This window comes from Hipposideros armiger, unplaced genomic scaffold (assembly GCF_001890085.2).
Source record: "Hipposideros armiger isolate ML-2016 unplaced genomic scaffold, ASM189008v1 scaffold_139, whole genome shotgun sequence".
Taxonomy (NCBI): Eukaryota; Metazoa; Chordata; class Mammalia; order Chiroptera; family Hipposideridae; genus Hipposideros; species Hipposideros armiger.
The window spans coordinates 1,279,345-1,293,180 of NW_017731489.1; positions in this window are offsets into that span (position 1 = coordinate 1,279,345).

The following is a 13,836-nucleotide window of genomic DNA, read 5'->3' on the forward strand; positions in this document are numbered from 1 at the left end:
TTAGTCATTGTTTATCTGAAATTTAAAGTTAATTGTATATCCTGTACTGTATTTGTCCCATGCTCTAGAGGGTCTTACATAATATAAACACACTTAACACAAACAAACAAAACAGTGCCATAAAGAAATTCATGGGCACCTCCGACATTTGTTACGCAGATCTGGTGTTCACTGGAACACAGTAAAACCTGTAACCATGCACATTCTCTCTAATAACTAAACTGTTCTCATAGTGAACATCATTCAGGCCCCAGGGAATCTCTTGTCCACTCCTCTTTCACTTTTGTCCTTGAAATAAAAGATAATTGCATCTAAATGCTGTGAAGGTTTATAGGTTGGGCTACTGCCAAGGTCAGATGTAAACACTGCTTCAAAGTGCCAGAAATTTCTGAGCGGCAGAAGCATGAAGGTACAAGACAAATTAGCTTGCCAAGACCTTCCTTTCTGGCAGGACAAAAGACATAGAATCTTGCAAAATTTAACATTGGTTCACAGTAGTGCTAGATGACTAATTCGTGCTCCAGTGTGTGGTTCTGGAGGTACTTGCAAATTATCAAGGCAATCACAACATGGTGACAGGAAAACATTTTGCAATATTAAACAACTCATACTCCTCTTAAATTTGTGTATTTATAAATATACACATGACATGCATAAAACATGACAGCAATTTTTGACATGGGCAGCTAAAGAGACATTTAATGCTTGAGGTACAACTAGATTTATTTTTTATAAAATATTTAATAGGATTCAAATACTCAAAAAATTAAAAACTCAGTTCTACTTAAATCATTTTGGTTTAAAAGTTTGATATTTATTCATTATAATCTATAATTTACCTCTTAATTTTAAAAGATAATTTTGACTATTTTAGGAGAAAAGCAACTACTTAAAAGAGCATATAAAAGTAATTATAAAATTTTACATTCAATTTAATTCACTTTCTAAATAAAAATGTATTTATCCCTTGTTACCTTTAAAGAATTACAATGTATTTTATCCTCCTGTCATTATCAAATGTAAAAATCTTGATTATAACATAGTGATTGAGCTGAAATAAGGCAAGAAAAATGAAATGTATGTCATAATTGTATAATAATTTATTAGTATTTAGGCCTCTATTTATGATTTTTCTAAACATTGCCAGGTTATGAAATGATCAGCCAAACATGTACAATAATTAAATTGTCGTCGTTAATATTTTACCAACATTAGTCAAGTAAAAACTACAGCCTTACACATATTTTTTAGTTGTGCTGCTGTTTTGCATGGTACACAGACCCAGTGGATTTACTTACCAGTCCATTAGCTCCGTTGATGAGTTTTCTGGACAGAGAGGTTTGGGCTGTGGTTCTCTGTCAGAACTCTTGCCCTGGGCTGGTGCTGGCAGGGCCAGGCCTGTCTAAGCAGTCTTAATAAACAAGGTTGGCAAAGGTGGGCACCAAGCTTTCTTGCCCCTGGAGGGAGTGGAAGAGAGAATGACCAGGGGCCCATTTTGCAGTTCTCGGAGGAGTCTGGCTCCTGGCCCCTGATGAGACCAAAAGCTTCCCAAGCTTGCACTGAAGAGGCCATGTCAGGGCCAGCGTCTGACCTGAGTCTCAGGGCTGGAAGCAGTTGGGTCCTGGGATGCTCAGAGAGTCTCTGCAGGGCTGGGACTCTCTCCCAGGAACAAGGGAGAGGAAAATACGCACTTGGCAGGCTGGCACTGAGGGTGGTGAGGTCAGGCACATGCAGGAATCCTGGCTGAGGATGAGCCCAAGGCCGGGCCAGGGCATGTGACAGGAAGGACAGATGGAAAGCTGGAGGAATCACTTCAAATAGGTACGCAACTGCATAAAAGAGCAGACTTGGAGTGATAAAGGTCCAGGGGAAGTTTATTTTACATCATTGACTAGATAGCCGTTGACTGGCTCCGTTCTACCTGATGATGGCAAGACTGTCTGCGATGCCCTCCATTGTCTGCTCCTGTCCCTAACATTTGCCAGCACCCCTTCCTCCAGTAGTGGCTGTTCACCTCCAGCAGGAAGCCCAAGCACCTCCCTTTGCAGCCAGGCTCGCCCAGGCCACCCACCTTACCAGCGTCATCTCCCTGCCCCACCCCTTCCCAGCATCCCACTGAACTCTGGGCAACACCAGAGGGTTTGTAGGTGCCCTCATGGTGTTTCATACCCGCATCCCGCTGCCCTCCTTGTGGTCCCCTTTTTGTTTCTGGTGGACTCCCACACACCTTCAAGACCAAGCACATGCCACCTCCCACCCATTGCCATTCCAGAGTGGAACCAGGGCCCCCCTGGGCTCCTGTCACACAGAGTGGCCTTCTGTGTCCCCGAGCATCCTTCAGTATGGAACAGGTCACTCACTAAAGGGTCTGTCCCCAGAAAATTGGGACTGTTTGTGGTTCCAGGACACTTTCATCTTTTGTTCTCAGGGCCTGGCACATAATGGACATTCAATAAATGTTTGTTGCCTGAATTGAACATCATCTCACTTGAACGTCACAGCACCAAGTAGAGATTGACGTATTATTATCTCATTTATGTAGGTGAAAACAAAGAAAGAAGCTAAGTCCCCTGACCAAGGATCTCAGTGTAAATAAAGTCTTCTGGCTTCTAAGGCCACACACAGGACTTTCTACTAACTTGTGAGTGTTAAATTGAATGGCACGCTTTTGTTTTTAATTTAAGGAGGTTTCTATAACTGTGAATTGTTTGAAGAACAAAGGAACAAGTGGTTCTCACCTTAGAAGCTATGGAGCGATCTTTCTATACTTTCTAATCTAATTGCTCCATAGCAGTATTTCTGCTAAGCTATGGAATAGTCCTTGGCCGATGAGAATAGTTTTTGCACCTTCCCTTTGCATAAAGTAAAGTTGGCATCATTAGTTGGGAAATAATTACATGGTACAGAGCACTCAAGCCACAAGAATCTTTGTTTTGTTTGTGTTGTTTTAATCAACCCTGTACAGGAAGCTGGTTTTCACCCACATAACTGCTACAAAATATTTGTCCAGGTAAGAGCCAATCAGAGGCCTCTCTGTTGTGTGACTTCCCTCGCTCACTCCCATTTACTACACCAACCGTGTGAGCACCTTCAGGATGGCGCACATCCTGTTTCTACTTGCTCAGACTCTCAGGCTGACATCTTCCCTGACTTTCCAGAACTGGGCTGGGACATCTCGGTCAGACAGGTAAACAGGAGGCCTGACTCTTTAAGCTCAGAACTCCTGCCTCATAGCATTTGGGGGCACAGCCAGACTTAAAGCCATCCCTGAAGACTACATATGCACCCCAGCGGAGGGAAGGGGTCCCTTGGTCATTCAGGGAGATGACCACTGAAGAAGGGGGTGGCGCCAAACAGGGCATAGTAAATACAGAGGGTGCCAAAAAAATGTATACACATTTTTTAAAAAGGAAAAAAACTGTATTAAAATTACACTGATGGTGACCACTTTGAGCACCTGTCGTAAAGCAGAAGTCAAACATGAGTTGTATTCATCTTTTGCTATCGGTATATGTTGAGTATTACCATTTTAATACAGTTTTTTCATGTCTTACAATGTGTATACATGTTTTTGGTGCCCTCTGGAATGCCCTGGGGCTCGCACGTACATACCTGCTCCTCAGTGACCCTGGCCCCCTCCTCCCGGGGCAGACCTTATACCCAGTAACAAACGCCAGAACATTTAGGTGGAGCCTTCACAGTGGTGGACACCAGAATCTCTGATAAGCTCATTTCCCATCATTTGGCACAACCTAATTAGTAGGAAATGGGTTAGGAGTTCTCCAGGGACAGACTCGCCTCCCAGCTCTGCCTCTTTGCAGCGGCGTGACCTGCAGCCAGCTGTTCAGTTCACCAAGTTTGCTTTGCCACTTACAATACTGTACTTTGTAATTTGTATTTGAGGATAATAGTACTTACCTCACAGCTATTGTGAAGCTGAAATAATGCAGGGTGTGTAAAGTGCAGAGCACAAATGTCTGGCACGCAGCTGACCTGACCCCAAACATTGGTTTCCCCTCTGTCCCTAAAAGCTGTAGATAGGAATCATAAGGCCCTGCTCAGAGAATGACAGTTCATCATCATGAAGAAACGGTGAAGACTGGCAATCCCAAAGGCGGGAACCGCACATTCAGACTCGTAGGAGGGCCAGGTGGGAGATACAAGTAAACACATCCAGGGTGCCGGCATGCGCATTCTGGCAGATAATAGGAAGCGTGCCCATTGAGAGGGACCGCTGGGGATTATCTTAAATACATAGGCCTCTGGCCTAGTGTTACCAGAGCTTCAATTTTTAAAAAAAAACAAGAAATCGAGATACTTATTTGAGAGTCCCCAGTTTTTAAAAGTTTGACCAAATTTAAATAAATAATAATATTTTGCAGGTCAAATAAAATGCATTCCCTTTATCCCCTAGTTTGCAATCTCTATACAAGTAAAAATGAAAATGATATTATAATATATTATACAGTGAGCTGAACTTGGAGACCAAATCAAATCCCGTGGCACTTGTGTCATTTACTGTGACGTGTGATTCTCAAACATAAATCAGATAGTTGTTACCACAAATAGCTGCCATTTAATGAGCTCTTACTGTGTGCCTGCATTACCTCACCAAATCCTAACCATCTTACAGGTGTTATTATGATCACCATTTCGCAGATGGGAAGGCTGTGGCCTAGAGATAAGATCATGTATTTATTAAGAGGTGGGGCTGGCATCAGCTCATGTGTACTCCAAATCCTAGTCTCCTCCACTCTACCCCAAGTCTAATGCTTAAAGGAACTTAAGCAGTTTAGGGACACAGGGCCAGGGAGAATCTTAGTCAACAAGTTATTGCCACCATGTCTATTTGTCTACAATGTCTTCTTGTTCACCATGTCTCCATGTCGCCATGTCTATTTGTCTACCATGTATATTTGTCCACCACGTCTACTTGGTCACCATGACTATGTGTCACCATGTCTACTGTCACCATGTCTACTTGGCTGCCATGTCTGCTTGGTCACCATGTCTACATGTCACCATGTCTACTTGGTCACTATGTCTACATGTCGCCACGTCTATGTGGCATAAATTCTTAGCAGACATCAGAAATGGGATGTTTTCTGCCAAGGACCTTTGGCTGGAGGCATTTTTTTACTCTGCGAGCTCATCAGGACAAGTGGCTCCTAGATGTACCCAACCAGTAAACAGAAAGAAGCCTACACTTAAGAAAATTGGGGTCAATATTTGCTATGGCCTTGCACGTCTGCAGACTAACAGGATGTGGGCACTGAGGCGGTTATCAGCCCCGGAGCATGACACGTCTCACACGCCCTGGCCTGCCCACCCCAGTGTCTGCTTTGGACACTCAGGTGAGATTAGAGCGTGGATGGCGTGATGCAATTCCTAAGACTTGTGGTATTGTGGACACAGTCCACATTCCAATGAACTTTAAGACAGGACAAAAACAAAGTATCACCAATAATTAAAAGAACAGAGTTACCATTTCCCACTCATCAGATTTGCAAAGTTTGAAGTTTGACAATGCCAAATGTTGTCAAAGATGTAGGGGAAATAGGAATTCTCATACATGGCAAGTAAAACTGTAAATCAATTCAAATGTTGAAGAACATTTGGTGATATTGAACACGCACAGAGCCTATAACCCAACTGTACCATTTCAGGGGTCTACCCCTAGAGGAAATGGCCTTCATGTGCACAAGGAACTATATACAAAAAGGTTTATTACCACACTGTAGTTGATAGACAAAAGTAGGGGAATTAATAGATTTTTGTGGTATATTCACATGAGGGAACACTAGTCCAATTCTGGGGTTAGTTATCTCACGAAAGTCAAATGTGGCTCATGATTTTAAAAGGAGGAACGTCTAGCTGGGACACACAGTGTTGCCAGCCAAACGTTTTCTAGCCCTGTAATATAGTCAGAGCAACAGTCAAATTTCCTGACAGGTTGAGGCACAACAAAACCCAACATTGCATAAGAGGCTTTAGAGTCGGATAGACCTGGACCTCAATTCCAGGATCATCATTTACCAGTTTTAACTCATTCTGCAGAGCAGATTCTCTGTGTCTCAGTCTCCTTATCTACCAAGCATGTAAAAGAAAACTTTTCACATGAGTCTGTTGTGACAACTGAATGAAGGGATGTCCTTATCCATTCCTTGGGCACAGCAGACACTCATAAACATTACCATAGTTCATCAACGCTAAGTCCCACAGTTTCCACCATTTCAAAATCCCTGAAGTCAGGGCCGGCTTATTATCACTAACACCTTAAAATTATAATTGGTGGTGTGGCTTTTTTTTTTGTTATTTCTTACAGGAAATGACATAAAGATAAGTCTTATAAGCAATGGAGTCCTAGATTCTATTAAATATAGTAGTTCATGATCTTTCTGGTTTTAAATAGTAGCAATGTGTAGATCAAGATAAATCAGAAACATTAGTAGGCAGGTGCTTAATCTATACTGCCAACCCTAAGAAAAGTGCTAATAAGAACAACTTAGTTCATTCTAATTAGCCATCCCATCTTCCTTAAGAAAAATATGGGGTTCCCTGCTGGTTCTAGACAGGATGTGTCCCTAAAATCAATCAGCCGGCCTTCAACATGCTTTACAGTTCTCCTGCAGTTCTGCTGCGAGAAGAAACAGCTATCTCCAAGAAAGTAGAAAGTGCATAGAAACAGCTGTAAACAAGCCCCGAGCCCATCTTCTTAATAAGCAGGACAAGTATTTGCTAAGCATTTCTGAGAGATAAGAGGAACTTTGCACAACTTTTGAAACATAAAATAATAATAATAATAATAATAGAGAAATAAGGTGGAAATCTTGGGGAAATGAATATAATAAGAACACATGTTATGCTATATATTTTTCAAAGAATTTTCACCTATTTAAGTGATCATCCCAACAACATCATGAATTTAGAGAATAAATATCCTTATATTATTCTCATTTTACAAATCAGACAAATGAGGCCTGGAAATAAGTGCTTTGTTAAGATCACAATAGTAGAACTATTAAAAATAGGAGTAGAACCCAGGTGTTCAAATTTTCAATCTAACTTCCTTTTCACTCTAAGAGCAACCCAGAAGAAACCACTTACAAAGATTTCATTCTGTGGTCTGCTACGATGAGCTCGCGTGTCAAATAATTTATTAGATTTCTTGCCCTCTAATCATACTTTCAACCTATTTTATAAGCAACAGCAGCTGAATTCCTCTTCTTTTTCTCTCCTTCCATCTTAGAAACCCATGCAGTCGTCTCTTTAAAAACTTTTGACAAAGTGTCATGACAGCAAAAGCCAGTGTGTTCACTGTTGTCATGTCCCAGCTTGGCAATTAGCCTGTGCGTTCTGGCATATTCTGATGAAACTACTGCTCAGCTTACAGGGTACTTTCTTACACCCCTAAGTGAATTCCCCTGCCCCATTCATCTGTAATGTCTTCTATCCAAGGTGTCAAATTGATAGCTTATTCTCTATCTTGCCGAACTCTCTAGCAACACAGTCTGTGAAACGACACATCAAAATGGAAATTGCTCTAGAAAAAGTGGTCATCAACATGTGTGCGATTTATCATGGAGTAGATATTTTTTAAAATACAGTCCAGATCAGATTAGGATTAGGATAGACATAATCAAGGGGGCATCTGTGTTTTTATTTTCAAACCAAGACAGTGAGACCCCAGGGTTTTTTAAAGTAGTGATTTTGATCTTCAGCAAGCTTATTGTTATGGGCCATTGCTGGTCAATCACCCATTATTTTCACGTGCAGGAATGACACAAGGAGGTTAATTTGTCTTCTACGGAAACTCCAGCCAAAACAGTTGGTTAAGAATAATTATCACCTTCCACTGAATGCCTACTACACGCCAAGACTTACACACTATTCGAGGAGATTAAGTATTATTAAACTGGTCTTACAAGTGATGAAGTTGAAGTTTAGAGAAGTTCACTTGCCTTAGGAAGCCCAGCTCATCAGTGGAAAGCCAGGGTTTGAACTCAAAGCCTATGCCCTTAACCACTCTGATAGAAGAGTGGAAGGTGACCATGCCACAAGCATACGTTTTCTCTACGCTCCCATCCCAAAGAAGTTTGAAAGTGCTTGGGGCACATCCCAGGGTCCACCCTCCAACTGCTAAGTCAACAGTCCTTCACAGATAGAATCTCCCTTTTATAGCTGAGCAAGACCCACCTAGAGTTAAAGAACCACAGCCCATGTGATTCCTAAGAAGGAACTAACCCAACATGGACATTTGTTAAAGTGGTTTCCTCACCACACAAAAGAATCTCAAAAAGCTGATCTATAACTGGGAACCCAGGCTTGTAAATCTCTACAAGTCCGTTTGTGTCAAACGAAATGCCTGAACTAAAGGCCAGAAGTTTAACGAGCCCCTTTCCTCTTGATGAGGGATCCCATTTCTGCTGTTGACTGCGATTTATAGGCATTGAATCAATTAAAGGGAATTATATGAGGTACCTAGAGCAAGCAAATTCATAGACAAAGTAGCATGGTGGTTACCGGGGGCTGGGAAAGGGGGACGGGGCGTCAGTGTTTAATGGCTACGGAGTTTCAGTTTGAGAAGATGGAAATGTTCTGGAGATGAATGGTGGCGATGGTTGTATTGAATGCCACAGAACTATACAGTTAAAAAAGGTTAAAATGCTGAATTTTATGTGCTGTGTATTTTACCACAATTTTTTTTAAAAAAAAAGAGTAAAGGAATTTGTTTCAAAACTGGTTATTAGAATCATCTCACACGATTGCCACCTTTTTATGACAAACCAGTGTTTAGTATTCTATTTGGAAAAAAACATAAATGAAGGGAAGCGAGAAAATGAGGCTTTTGAAGAGCATAATATGAAGAAAAGTCCAACTGTTTGCTGGGAGCCTCCGTATGGGTAATTCAGGTGAACCATGGTCATTTCCAGGATTGTTTAAGGAACAACAGTCCACCAGACGCTCACTCAGCAACCTAATACAAGTGCACCGAGGCTGTGAGCCAATTATTATCCATTTAAGGAAACTAAGACTTCAAAACTGTTTTTCAGTACCTAGAACAGGCAAATTCATAGACAGAAATAGAATGGAGGTTACTAGGATCTGAGGAGAAGGCGGGGAGGAGAAATGAGGAGTTATTGTTTAGCGGGTATAAAGTTTCTGTTTGGGATGGCAAGAAAATTCTGGAAATGCTGACGGTTAATGCCCCCGAAGTGTACATTTTGAAATGGTGAGATTTGATGTTATGTATATTTTGCCACAATACAAAACTAAAATTTTAAAAAAGCTGGATGATTTTAACCACTTGAAATAACAATGAAGATCCTTTCCAGCAAAAAAAGCTAATCCTAAGGGAAAAGACTAATAAAAAATTGGTCGGTTGCCACGGCAGGGAGTGCAGGGGGGACTAGGTTTCATAAACAGCACCATAATCGACGTGAGGCAGCGTTTAGCCAGCCTGCTCTGCGGACTTCCATCTCTGGTCTTTGGCTGGCAAGGTCCTAGTCAGCCAGAAGTGTCCCCAGAGGCCCAGTCCCTCTCTCCCTGACCTCCTTCCCCTTCCTCCTAAACTATTCGGAGCCCTAAGCAGTCATTTTCTTTCTTTTATATTGGCAACCGCCCACGCTGGAGAAACAAAACACACAGGGTGAAGGGGGGTGGTGAGGAGGAAGCAGACTGGAGAGTTAAGAAGACGAACGGCCAATGAAGCGGAAGCCACCACAGCTTCACTTAGACATGTTCAGCTCTGGACATAAGTGTCAGATGCGTCGATTATTTCCAGGTCTCTACAGGCCAGGGACGGAGAGAGCAAACCGTGCCATTTATTGGAGAGAGTTCACATGGGGTGGAGTTGAGTCGAGGGGATGGACGGAGAGAAACAAGAAAGGAAGTTAAGGTCCCTTTTCATTAAGTTGTCACTGAGAAAGCCAAGTCTGTAATAAAGCTCGTTGGGTACTGATTAGACTCTGTGGGTTTGGGCAGAGGAGGAGAAAGGATAAAATAGCAGTCATGACATGACACCTTCTCCCTAACTCTCCCTAAGTCCAACTGATTCTCAAAGAATTGGACCAAAGCAAGCACAGGGGCTGCAAAGCCACGTGGCCACTCACCAGGGGATTCCCATGAGCTTCTCATGAGCATCTCAGAAAGAAGGCTGAGGACGCAGGAGGGAATATGGACCGTGGGCGGTGAACAGGCGCTGTCCTGGCACATTTAGCCGTCGGCCTTGCCTTTCCATGAGCTCTGGACAGAGCCATGACCAAGAACAAAGGGAGCTAGAGCCCGAAAAAAAATCAGTGTGGTTTACTGTCGACAAAGTTTATTAAGGCTTCGTTTTTCTCAGACTAATAGAGCTGCAGAATGAGCTAGATGTATGTAAGTCAAGCCTGCCCTTTCAAAATTCAGCTCTTTCTTATTATATGGAATCAAAATGTTGAATGTGCATTCAGGCAATATTGTATTGAATATAAGACAACGTTGCCAATCCAGAGTCCACGTGCCTAAATGTCAATGCCTTTGAAATGTCTACAAACAACACTGTGAGAAGCAATGGAGGGAAGGCGACCAGAAAAAGAGAAAACGGATCCTGCAGATACGAACCAAGTGAATACACTCACAGAATATCAATTATGACCAAGGAATACATCACAAAAGAGGCACCAAGGCACTAAACGACCAGGGAGAACAACATTTAGATGGAACTGATCAGGGGAGCTTCCTGGAGAACCCGGCTTGTAAAATTGTGAACGTTTATTATTAAAGCAGTAACACTAACATTAACCACAATTAACCTGAAAGAAACATATTTTTGTTCCTTCAGAGCAAAAGAACAAACAACCCTCCATCAAACTAGTCATAGTTCCTTCCTTCTAGACTTTGTTCCTTTAACTGCCAAACTCTGTTTATGACTTTTACTAGAGAATGATACTTAGCTGTGTTAAAATGAAGAAATTTATTTTAACTATGTGTCCTACATTTTATCAAAATGATAGAGAAAGCAGCAGAAAATGAGCCCCCCCACACACACAGACACACTCACATACACATACTCAAATTCACTAAAAACAGTTTTTGCATATGAAAATTATCACTCTCAGTTACCTAGCAACCATCATGATTAGATGTTCTGTCTTTTGACGTTTGCTTTGCATCACCTCTAAGTGGGGAGTTGGACTAGATAATCTCCAAGTCCCTTTCAATGCTCAAATCCCATGAGCCTATGAAGAAGGTGGAATCATCATTTGTTAAGCCAGGAGCTCTGACAAAGAGCAGGGGAGCTAGGCAGTCTGAGTCCTGCCCCAATGCCACCACCACTGCATATATGTGAAAACCCCCAGCAAAGACAGTTGTCACTGTGGGCAATGGTGGTGCCAAGGAGACAGTGTCGGGGGGTAGAGGCTGGGCATGGTTGAGGTTTTCTCAATTTTATATGAAATGCTATGCACAGTCCTACCACTGACTGCTCCACCCTCCTTCTAACTAGATTGTTGCATTTAAGGTGCTCCTATATAGAAATTCTGTAGTGTCACCATCTGTGTGCTAGTTCCTCAGCTGTAAACATGGAATAACATTGACCTATCCCCCAGTAGTGGTGTGAGGATTGACTGATGAAGCCCTATAAAATACTATGAAAAATGGATAATAGAACTGTCTGCCTATCTGTCAGGAAGAATTCACACCATTCCCGTAGGCCTGATTGCATGGGTCCACACCACATCACTTGTCGCTCCACTGGTGTTTTGTCACACTTGGACAAAGGGCTGTGGAGTCAAAAGGTAGCTTAAACCACACATTCCATATCACCTCAGAGGAATTCCAGGGAATCAGTTTAGTGCTGACGAGTGCCAACTGCTCTGAATCACTACCTTTTGTCACACAGATTGGCTTTTTCCTGATTTCTGCTCCTACATGAAATGGGTGTGCCCATGGGTGTGGGAGAGGGACAATGCCTGTGGCCCCAGGCCAGTATTTCCAGGTGACGTGGGGGTTCTAGTGCTTCTACAGTGACCAAATAAGGACTCCCTTCAAAGCTCTCTCTTCCTACTCCCTCACCTATCTCCTAATTTTGGCTCAGATTTCATTTTGATGTTTAACAACCTTAGGGCAGATCCTGGCTAGCATGCAGGTCCACCCAGGTGAAGCTGGGAAGTCAGAGAGCTCCCCACACTCAAAAGCATGCAAGGGTGCTTGCTGTGTGGTTAAAAAGCCACTGTGGTTTCTAGAAAAATAGTTCTGTGTGAATGTCTGGGCCTTCTGCAGATGGTTTAGTAATCCATACATGTCACGCCAATAAGCTCTTTACAAAATCCTTTTAACGTATAGCAGATGTGACAGGCTTCCAGAAGCTTGGATCCTAGGTTTAATGTGCTGACGTTGCGAAAGACCGATAGCATTCCTGATCTTCCAAGCTCCCTTTCAAGCAATTTGTGATGAAGTTATTAACAGGACTGGACTGTTCTTTAAATTTGACATGACAGAGATAAAAATAACAACTATAATGAGGAATAAGTGAATTGGAGCCGTAAAACATGTATGTTATTTAAAATGGTAATTTATCTTTTAATTTAGATCAAAGGAAAATAGCATAGGCAGTTAAATGAGGGCTTAAATTGCTATTTGCTTTTAGATGCCTGAGTCACAACTTGGAGTAAGAACCTGATTTGTGTACCTAACACAAGTGGACATGTCCTCTGGATGAATGAAATACAAACTATACAAAACACTGACTAATATTTATTGTAATTAATATCTGATTCCCCCAAATCCTTTCAGTTTTCCACTACTCTTTCAGTCAATATTCACTTAAGACCTAATACGCCTCATCAGGCAGCCTCTGAAAATTCCATGGTGCGCATCCATGGTTTATACCTTGAAGGAGCTAAATTACTAAATTACTGAAAGTAATTTCTATACAATAAAGATTGCTCATAAATACAAGCCTTGTTTCTCTAAATTGTTTAGCACTCTATAACAAAGATCAATATGTCTTGCTACAATAATGACACTTTAAAAACAGAGCAATATTATCACCATTTTTAAAAAATTTATGTCTTTTGATTATTTGCAATTATTAAAAAGGCATCATCCTTAAGTAAATCCAGAAATGGTCAGAAATATTGCCTATGTGTCCATTTTCTCCCCTGGTCCCTATTGTGACTCACAGACCATGGAAAGAACTAACCTTAATTAAAGAGACAGCAAAGCTAATCAACTACTTAGCAAAAAAATTTACGACCTTGGACTCATTAGCATAGCACTCAATCTAACTAGTAAATATCATAAAGATATTTGCAGAAAGATATCAACAGAAAGAACTAATGCTACTTACCCAGAATTGCTTGTCCAATGCCATAAAAAAAAAAAAAAAACCTGAACACATTCATATATGTTATGAAGGGAGTATAAGTTGACACAGCCTCTCTGGAGAATAATTTGACAATTTCTATGATGCTTTCATGACTATAACTTTTGGCCCAGTAATTACACTTCTAGGAAGTTCTCCAACAAACATATGTATGCAAATTTTCAGCAACACATACACTAAGCTATTCATTGATTGATAATAGCAAAACACTGGAAACAATCTAAATATCTATCAATAGGAGATTGGTTAAATCAATTATGGTATCTCCATACAGTGGAATATTATGCAGCCATTTTAAAAGAATGAAATAGATCTAGATATAATGATATGGCTCAATCTCCATGATATATTATCAAGTGATAAAAAATATAAGGTACAGATCATATTGAATGATATGATAGTACTTAAGATTTTTAAAGAGGGATTACAAGAATTTTGTAAAGAGCTTATTAAATAAATTGTGCATACAT